The sequence below is a fragment of the Oncorhynchus masou genome, unplaced genomic scaffold (genome assembly GCF_036934945.1).
Source record: "Oncorhynchus masou masou isolate Uvic2021 unplaced genomic scaffold, UVic_Omas_1.1 unplaced_scaffold_1387, whole genome shotgun sequence".
NCBI classification, from domain to species: domain Eukaryota; kingdom Metazoa; phylum Chordata; class Actinopteri; order Salmoniformes; family Salmonidae; genus Oncorhynchus; species Oncorhynchus masou.
This window is the reverse complement of record NW_027003790.1, coordinates 142859-153745: the sequence shown is the minus strand read 5'-3', so window position 1 is coordinate 153745 and position 10887 is coordinate 142859. Positions and strand designations below refer to the sequence as shown.

At 43.6% G+C, this 10887-nt stretch overlaps 1 pseudogene; it reads right to left on the bottom strand.

Moving 5' to 3' along the window:
- Positions 1 to 2030: 2030 nt before the first annotated feature.
- On the bottom strand, positions 2031 to 5587 carry LOC135530583 (hyaluronan synthase 2-like; annotated as a pseudogene).
- Positions 5588 to 10887: the final 5300 nt, after the last annotated feature.

Sequence of the window (10887 nt, the reverse complement as noted above, 5' to 3'; positions counted from 1 at the left end):
TACTCTGGAATGGGCTGTATTGAGTAATAGAGTATTGAGTTAGAATTCTGTGGGAGAATTCCGTGAGAGAATTCTGTGGGAGAATTCCGTGAGAGAATTCTGGGAGAGAATTCCGTGGGAGAATTCCGTGGAGAATTCCAGGAGAGAATTCCGTGGGAGAATTCCGTGAGAGAGAATTCCCGTGGGAGAATTCCGTGGGAGAATTCCGTGAGAGATTTCCGTGGAGAATTCTGTGAGAGAATTCTGTGGGAGAATTCCGCTTTAAGAAAAAGACAAATCTTCCCATTAATACCATGTGATGTATCTCATTCAAAGTGAACCTCCTGGATGACCTGGGAAGATCAGTGAGAGGATTCTTATGGAATGGCCAAGTCTAGACGACTGATTTCACTACTCTGCTACAGTATACTAAAACGTTTGTGTGTACAATAAATAAGCTTCTCTGCCATGACAACTCTCCACCCTGTGATACTTGTCTGGAGAAAGGCCCTCTATTCTCCAGATTCCAGATTCAGTCTCCATTGAAACAATAAAACACAACAGCAGCCAAACAGCAACATCCGCCATTGTAAACTAACACTACTACACTCGTGAGAATGTCTCATTTTATGTGCAAACAAGTGTGTTTTACTGACCATCAGTGTTATAATACACGAGGGAGTCACACATATTCATTATGACAGTAGTAGTATTACAGATCAATGATGACAACGTTCTAGACATAGTAAGACATTATTTATTTATTTTTTGGCACAACACAAAAGTGCTTCAGGATAATACTACCCATGATCCCAAAGTCACGGTTCAATATTCGGTCTGATCAATTCTAATAAAATGGATTAAAATGTGTTCTTAAACTCTCTAAAGAGTCAATAATCAATAATCAATACTCTGGAATAGATCATTACATTTTTGCGAAAATGTATCTTTTGGCATTTTAATCTGATGTGGATTAACACATTGTTTATACAGTTTTCAGAATGCATCATGTGACGAATGTCCTCCTCTGAACTCGTATGAAACCTTGAAACCTATTTCAGGAAGTCCTACAGTAAGGCAAGAGGTGGTCAAAACCGCAGCCTGAAGAGATACTGCGTGGCAGGCTTTTTGCTCCTGCCCTGCAGGAACAGTTAGCCTGGTCCCAGATCAGTAGATTAGAGTGTGTTAGAGCTAGCCTGGTCCCAGATCAGTTTGTGCTGATCAGTAGATTAGAATGTGTTTGAGCTAGTCTGGTCCCAGATTAGTTTGCGCTGATCAGTAAATTAGAGTGTGTTAGAGCTAGCCTGGTCCCAGATCAGTTTGTGCTGATCAGTAGATTAGAGTGTGTTAGAGCTAGCCTGGTCCCAGATCAGTTTGTGCTGATCAGTAGATTAGAGTGTGTTAGAGCTAGCCTGGTCCCAGATTAGTTTGTGCTGATCAGTAGATTAGAGTGTGTTAGAGCTAGCCTGGTCCCAGATCTGTTTGTGCTGTCTTGCTCATTTAGATTTGCGAAAGGCTATTTAAGATTAGGGCTGGAGCAAAATCCTGCAGAATGGCTTCCTCTCCACAACCAACGATGGTCTCTATAAGGTCTATTATGAAATGTATATTATCAAATATATAATTATCTATAAACCACAGAATGTTCTTATAAATATCGCTGGTTTTCTTTCAATGTACATTAAAAAAAACACAGGTTAATCACCCTTCTTGTATTCAATAACTTATCCCTAGAATTGCATTTTATTGTTATCATTGCAGACAAAAACCCAGCTGTTAACTTCACATTTTTGGTCAGATACACACATCATTGTTATAACAGTTGAATGCACAATGCATTTTTTTTTCTCTCCATTTTATATAAAAAAATGAATGAAAATAAAGAATCTTTGGTGTTTATTAAAGCAAAAATAGAATTTAAAAAGTCTATATAAAAAGGCATTAAAATATAATATGTAAATTACAAAGTAACACGTCAACAGATACAGCATGGCCAAAGAACTGAGAAATTCCAGCTTTGACTTTCATTAACAACTGTGTATAAAAAAAAAAGAGGACAAATATGACCAAAAAAACATCATAAATTATGTTATAATCAAGAACGAGCCATTTTCTGGGTGCATCCCGATCACTCACTCATACAATGAAAAGCATAACCACTGAGGTATTTCATCTTCAAATGACTCTGTCAAGCATTATGCACAATGGGAGTGAGACGTAAAAGTGCATAGGACATTATGCATATCATCTCTGTGTATCTATGTGGAAAAACAGGATGTCCATTTGGTGGTTTCCCATTTGGCAAAACACATCACCAAACAAGAGTTCAATTTTTTAATATATTTTTTTTTTACCTCATCATCATAATATTTCAGAAGGAAATATCTGTAGTTTCTTGTTGCAGTCAGTCACAGCAGCAATGATATCGCTCTTCTGGCATCGTCACTTCACGTCACCTGCCGAGAGTCCAACAATCAATGAGCAGTTTGAGATTCTTCACTTTGTAAACGTTGAGAGGGGGAGCATGTCTGCGTCTCGAACTGCACCCTGATCCGGAAAAAGTGTGTTACTCTTTTTGACCAGAACCCTGTATGGACCCTGGTCAAAAGTAGTGCACTACACAGGAAATAGAGTGGCGTTTAAGACCCAATCGAGGAGTTTCAGTGGAGAAGGAAAGGAGGGGGATGTCATACATCCAGCACCATGTCATACTGCTGTTCTTTCTTCCTCTTGCCACATTTAGTGATCAGTACCATGTACAACGTCAAGAGCATGACCCAGTAGCTGGCGTACACTATCGCACCAACGATTAAGACTATCTTTTCAGAGTCTGGAAAAGGAAAATCTTTTCTGGTTTCCTGGACGACCGTATAGATAATGCCAAGGAAGAGGATGGTGAACCAGACCGATATGGGAACGAGCCCTACGGGTTAGTCACGATCGTCTTCCTCCTGACGTGCCCCAGCCAGCCTTGTTTATAGTGGCGATAGCGAACATCTTGGCCGGTAGCAGACTGGACATGTACAACACTGAGTAGAAGGACATGAAGACCATGACGATGTTGCCCCTCATGCAAGAGGCAAAGGAGGACTTGATGAGGGCGACCGCCTGGACGATCAACAGGAAGAGAAGGATATTCCAGATCCTCCCCTGGTAGAACAGCTGTATCGCCGTGGCGATGAGGAAGAAGGGGAAGAACCCGGTGATGACAGCCTGTAGGTCATCCAGAGGTGGTGTTTGTGGAACCACATGGCGTTGTAGAGCCACTCTCTGGAAGTAAGACTTACTCCACCGGGTCTGCTGGTTCAGCCAGCGCAGGTAGGTGATGGGGGTCTCGGTCAGGCACTTGGACCGGGCCGTGTGCTTGGTGGCGTAGCCCAGGCTCAGCACGCGGTTGGTGAGGTGGCGGTCGTCGCCGAAGCTACAGTGGCTGCCCATGAAGGTCTGGTTGTACCAATCCTCTATGAACTCGTGAGCAGGTTGTTCCTGTACATCCCCAGTGGTCCGCTGATACACTGGACGCAGCCGAAGTAGGACTGACACGCCGCTCGATGTTGAAGGCCATCCCAGTAACGGACGCTGCTAAGAAACGAGATCCAGGACTCGTATTTGTTCAGGATCTGTGGAGGAAGAAAGACACATAGGGTCAGGGTATTTAAGTTGGTTAACAACTGCTGTAAACACATTCTATAGTATTAGCATAACAGCCAAACGGCACAATCGTGGGCAATTGGTTTAAGGACCCCTAATTAGCAAAAGAACATGCTATCATCTCTCCCAGAGCTCCTACAGATGTTCCACCTATCAACCTGCTATTGTGTAGAATTCTCACAGGAGAGTAATCAATGTAAGCCTAAGGTATAGCTAACTCAACTTTGTAGAGGAATGTCCTGTTGTGTAGATGCATTTTTATAGTTTGTATTATTTGGTATTCAGGGAACTTTAAATGAAATAAGGGCTGATTTGGTCCTCAACAACAGTGTAGGCTTAACCATGAGTCTTTCTCTTGTCCAGAAATACTTTACAGGATCATAAAAGAATGCACTAAAGCTTTATTTTATGCACTGAAGCTTACTTGTTGAAAAAGCTATCAAAATACTTTTACTAGGTTTGTGTTTATTTCTTTGTAGCTTCTAGATGTGGGTCGTAAAAGGGGCATCAACATCACTACATCAGTTAATAAACCACAGGGTGAGAAGATTCTCTCAGTTTAACCCGGAGCAAATCTGAAGATTCTCTCAGTTTAATCCGGGAGCAAATCTGAAGATTCTCTCAGTTTAATCCGGAGCAAATCTGAAGATTCTCTCAGTTTAACCCGGAGCAACTCTGTAGATTCTCTCAGTTTAACCTGGAGCAAATCTGTAGATTCTCTCAGTTTAATCCAGAGAAAATCTGAAGATTCTCTCAGCCTACATGTGTTTGATACCATTTCATTCAGGTCATAACCCTCATCCAGACATTATTGGGAGCCGTCCTCCCCTCAGCAGTATCCACTGGGTTAGATGACCCACCTGCACACCCAGTACATCTCTGAAAGCAGTTGGACAACCCCAGCTTTGTATCCATGCCGTATGTACTGTAGGTGCTGAACCACAGGAGGTTGGTGGCACCTTAATTGGGGAGGACGGTGCTCGTGGTAATGACTGGTGTGGAATGAGTGGAATGGTATCAAATACATCAAACACATGGTTTGCTGCCATTCCATTTAGTCCATTCCAGACATTATTATGAGTCGTCCTCCCCTCAGCAGCCTCCACTGTGCTGAACCCAACACTAGTATTCTATCAACTGTAGACTGGAGCTGGTTTCAGCACCTACAGTACGGTACCAGGCTAGGAGAACACAGTCTCAGACATACAGACTAGTCAATAACAATGGAGACTGGAGCTGGTTTCAGCACCTACAGTACGGTACCAGGCTAGGAGAACACAGTCTCAGACATACAGACTAGTCAATAACAATGGAGACTGGAGCTGGTTTCAGCACCTACAGTACGGTACCAGGCTAGGAGAACACAGTCTCAGACATAAAGACTAGTCAATAACAATGGAGACTGGAGCTGGTTTCAGCACCTACAGTACGGTACCAGGCTAGGAGGACACAGTCTCAGACATACAGACTAGTCAATAACAATGGAGACTGGAGCTGGTTTCAGCACCTACAGTACGGTACCAGGCTAGGAGAACACAGTCTCAGACATACAGACTCAGTCAATAACAATGGAGACTGGAGCTGGTTTCAGCACCTACAGTACGGTACCAGGCTAGGAGAACACAGTCTCAGACATACAGACTCAGTCAATAACAATGGAGACTGGAGCTGGTTTCAGCACCTACAGTACGGTACCAGGCTAGGAGAACACAGTCTCAGACATACAGACTCAGTCAATAACAATGGAGACTGGAGCTGGTTTCAGCACCTACAGTACGGTACCAGGCTAGGAGAACACAGTCTCTCAGACATACAGACTAGTCAATAACAATGGAGACATCACCTGAACGTCTCCTCCCACTCCTCCCACCATGGGGTCTTCCTCCAGAACCTTCACCATCTCCACAGAGGACGCAGGATCCAGCATGGTGTCAGAGTCACACACCTGAAACACAAAGGGGACACACACAATCCTGTTGAATCCACAAACCACTTCACACCTGAAACACAAGGAATTTACACTGTCAATTCAATCCCAAAACAATTATCTCTCTCTCTCTCTAACTCACTCACTCACTCACTCACTCACTCACTCACTCACTCCTCACTCTCACACACACACACACACACACACACACACACACACACACACACACACACACACACACACACACACACACACACACACACTGTTAGAAAGTTAAACTAGGCCAGAGATATCGTTACACAGACAAAGTGTCCTTCATCAAGTTTTGGTAGGGATATGTTTATTTTATATTGGCCAATTTGACCAATCAGCAGCGCATGAATTACACTGATTACAGATGTACAGAGTTGGTACATTAATTACATGATTACTGATGTGGGGTTGGTACATTAATGACGCGATTACTGATGTACAGGGTTGGTACATTAATGACACTGATTACTGATGTACAGGGTTTACATTAATGACACTGATTACCGATGTACAGGGTTGGTACATTAATTACACTGATTACTGATGTACAGGGTTGGTACATTAATTACATGATTACTGATGTACAGGGTTGGTACATTAATTACACTGATTACTGATGTACAGGGTTGGTACATTAATCACATTGATTACTGATGCACAGGGTTGGTACACTGATTACTGCCCATTTGAGGTTGGTACATTAATTACACTGATTACTGCCGTACAGGGTTACAGTAATTACACTGATTACTGCCGTACAGGGTTGGTACACAATTACACTGATTACTGATGTACAGGGTTGCTTTGTGTTTCTCTGAGACTCTTTTGGATGTCAACTTGAAGCTTTGTTTGCAACGTGGATGTTTCCCCGGAAAGATCGTTCCAAAACAAGTTAGTGTCACGTGGAAGGTCCGTCAGTTGGTCAACAAACAACCGTGTGAGTAAAGTCATGTTTGCAGCGATCTCTTCACAGATTAGAAAGGTTTCTTCAGTCACTCCTTAATTGGGAATGATTTCATTGGGTAAGTGAAGTCATTGGGGCCGGTGTAAGGAGGGCTGGGGTTTGGCTGGAAGGTTGCTGTGCTGTTTGGCACGTCATCCTGTACTGGAAGTGATACAGTACGGTTGTGTTCTGACTGTGAGAGGGTTGGGTTGTGATTGGTTGTGTTCTGACTGAGAGGGTTGTGATTGGTTGTGTTCTGACTGAGAGGGCTGCGTTGTGATTGGTTGTGTTCTGACTGAGAGTGTTGTGTTATGATTGGGAGAGGGTTTTGATTGGTTGTGTTCTGACTGAGAGAGGGTTGTGTTATGATTGGTTGTGTTCTGACTGAGAGACGGTTGTGATTGGTTGTGTTCTGACTGAGAGAGGGTTGTGTTGTGATTGGTTGTGTTCTGATTGAGAGAGGGTTGTGTTGTGATTGGTTGTTTTCTGATTGAGAGAGGGTTGTGTTGTGATTGGTTGTTTTCTGATTGAGAGAGGGTTGTGATTGGTTGTGTTCTGATTGAGAGAGGGTTGTGTTGTGATTGGTTGTGTTCTGATTGAGAGAGGGTTTTGTTGTGATTGGTTGTTTTCTGATTGAGAGAGGGTTGTGTTGTGATTGGTTGTGTTCTGACTGAGAGATGGTTGGGATTGGTTGTGTTCTGACTGAGAGAGGGTTGTGATTGGTTGTGTTCTGACTGAGAGAGGGTTGTGATTGGTTGTGTTCTGACTGAGAGAGGGTTGTGATTGGTTGTGTTCTGACTGAAAGAGGGTTGTGAATGGTTGTGTTCTGACTGAGAGGGCTGGGTTGTGATTGGTTGTGTCCTGACTGAGAGGACTGGGTTGTGATTGGTTGTGTTCTGACTGAGAGATGGTTGGGATTGGTTGTGTTCTGACTGAGAGAGGGTTGTGATTGGTTGTGTTCTGACAGAGGGCTGGGTTGTGATTGGTTGTGTTCTGACTGAGAGAGGGTTGTGTTATGATTGCTTGTGTTCTGATTGGTTGTGTTCTGACTGGTTGTGTTCTGACTGAGAGAAGGTTGTGTTATGATTAGTTGTGTTCTGACTGGGGGAGGGTTATGTTTTGATTGGTTGTGTTCTGACTGAGAGAGGGTTGTGATTGGTTGTGTTCTGACTGTGAGAGGATTGTGTTCTGATTGGTTGTGTTCTGATTTAGAGAGGGTTGTGATTGGTTGTGTTCTGACAGAGAGGGTTGTGTTCTGATTGGTTGTGTTCTGATTTAGAGAGGGTTGTGATTGGTTGTGTTCTGACAGAGAGGGTTGTGTTATGATTGTTTGTGTTCTGACTGAGAGAGAGGGTTGTGTTGTGATTGGTTGTGTTCTGATTGAGAGAGGGTTGTGTTGTGATTGGTTGTTTTCTGATTGAGAGAGGGTTGTGTTGTGATTGGTTGTTTTCTGATTGAGAGAGGGTTGTGTTGTAATTGGTTGTTTTCTGATTGAGAGAGGGTTGTGATTGGTTGTGTTCTGATTGAGAGAGGGTTGTGTTGTAATTGGTTGTTTTCTGATTGAGAGAGGGTTGTGATTGGTTGTGTTCTGATTGAGAGAGGGTTGTGTTGTGATTGGTTGTGTTCTGATTGAAAGAGGGTTGTGTTGTGGTTGGTTGTGTTCTGATTGAGAGAGGGTTGTGTTGTGATTGGTTGTGTTCTGATTGAGAGAGGGTTGTGATTGGTTGTGTTCTGATTGAGAGAGGGTTGTGATTGGTTGTGTTCTGATGGTGACAGAGATTTTGTAGTATAGCTGTATTGCTGTTTCAAAATGGTCATATATGGAGAAAGATCAAGACAGCTGTTTGAATTGTTTGAAAATGAATACATTTAGATTGTGTAGCACTGTGATAATTCAATTTCTATCTTTCTGCTGTAAGAGCAAAGTATTAAAACTCAAATAGCATGAAAGGAGAGTAACTAAAGATAATGATATGGTCAGAAGATAATCACATCACCTCAGGAAAAGACTTCTGTACCCCTAACCAGTCTATTGGTTTTGATACACAGAACACCAACACACACTCCCCCTTTCCCGGTGAGAACAGATCCTCATGCGTAGTTAGTCATAGCCTGTTGACACGTCTGCTAATGTGCACAACATTCCTCATGTTATTTACATCATCAGCAGAGTGTTTGATTAGGCGAAGCTGCATCACTGCCATAGAAATCCGTTTCTTTGATCACTGCCCCTTGGCAACCAGTCCCATAGCAACGTTAGCACCAAACCTGTTCTGACGTGTCCATAAATGGCATTAATATTCACAGATCACCCGCATCAAATTACTGCAAAGACTACAGATGCTGAAAACGAAGGGGGAAAGTCCCGTTTAATATTTATAGTTTGACTGTAAAAGAGGTAACAGATTGCAGCTGTAACGAGCCTCAGCTTGGGGAGATGACATGAAAACCGCTAATGATCAGTTGTTCCTTCGATAAGAGGTTATCGGGAATAGCTTGTGTAAAAGGTCTCCTCAGTAAAACATGTTCAATCTGGCGTCAGTCGGTTGATCTGTGCCACAAATACCACAGGGTTTTGACATCACAAAAGGCTAAAGTCGGGGGGGGGGGTCATGAAGTCAGCGGACGAACAATGGATTCACTGCGGTTCAATCTGGATTCATACTACACAGAGGACATGTCCTCTATCTGACAGACAGCATTGTAGTCCTTCTAATGTAGGACATGTCCTCTGTCTGACAGACAGCGTTGTAGTCCTTCTAATGTAGGACATGTCCTCTGTCTGACAGAGTTGTAGTCCTTCTCCTAACATAGGACATGTCCTCTGTCTGACAGAGTTGTAGTCCTTCTCCTAACGTAGGACATGTCCTCTGTCTGACAGACAGCGTTGTAGTCCTTCTAATGTAGGACATGTCCTCTGTCTGACAGAGTTGTAGGTCTTCTCCTAACGTAGGACATGTCCTCTGTCTGACAGAGTTGTAGTCCTTCTCCTAACGTAGGACATGTCCTCTGTCTGACAGACAGCGTTGTAGTCCTTCTAATATAGGACATGTCCTCTGTCTGACAGAGTTGTAGGTCTTCTCCTAACGTAGGACATGTCCTCTGTCTGACAGCGTTGTAGTCCTTCTAATGTAGGACATGTCCTCTGTCTGACAGCGTTGTAGTCCTTCTAATATAGGACATGTCCTCTGTCTGACAGAGTTGTAGGTCTTCTCCTAATGTAGGACATGTCCTCTGTCTGACAGAGTTGTAGTCCTTCTAATATAGGACATGTCCTCTGTCTGACAGAGTTGTAGTCCTTCTCCTAATGTAGGACATGTCCTCTGTCTGACAAAGTTGTAGGTCTTCTCCTAACGTAGGACATGTCCTCTGTCTGACAGAGTTGTAGTCCTTCTCCTAACGTAGGACATGTCCTCTGTCTGACAGAGTTGTCGTCCTTCTCCTAACGTAGGACATGTCCTCTGTCTGACAGAGTTGTAGGTCTTCTCCTAACGTAGGACATGTCCTCTGTCTGACAGAGTTGTAGGTCTTCTCCTAACATAGGACATGTCTTCTGTCTGACAGAGTTGTAGGTCTTCTCCTAATGTAGGACATGTCCTCTGTCTGACAGAGTTGTAGTCCTCCTAACGAAGGACATGTCCTCTGTCTGACAGAGTTGTAGGTCTTCTCCTAACGTAGGACATGTCCTCTGTCTGACAGCGTTGTAGTCCTTCTAATGTAGGACATGTCCTCTGTCTGACAGAGTTGTAGGTCTTCTCCTAATGTAGGACATGTCCTCTGTCTGACAGAGTTGTAGTCCTTCTAATATAGGACATGTCCTCTGTCTGACAGAGTTGTAGTCCTTCTCCTAATGTAGGACATGTCCTCTGTCTGACAGAGTTGTAGGTCTTCTCCTAACGTAGGACATGTCCTCTGTCTGACAGAGTTGTAGGTCTTCTCCTAACGTAGGACATGTCCTCTGTCTGACAGAGTTGTAGTCCTTCTCCTAACGTAGGACATGTCCTCTGTCTGACAGAGTTGTAGTCTTTCTCCTAACGTAGGACATGTCCTCTGTCTGACAGAGTTGTAGTCTTTCTCCTAACGTAGGACATGTCCTCTGTCTGACAGAGTTGTAGGTCTTCTCCTAACGTAGGACATGTCCTCTGTCTGACAGACAGCGTTGTAGTCCTTCTCCTAACGTAGGACATGTCCTCTGTCTGACAGACAGCATTGTAGTCCTTCTCCTAACGTAGGACATGTCCTCTGTCTGACAGACAGCGTTGTAGTCCTTTTCCTAACGTAGGACATGTCCTCTGTCTGACAGCGTTGTAGTCCTTTTCCTAACGTAGGACATGTCCTCTGTCTGACAGAGTTG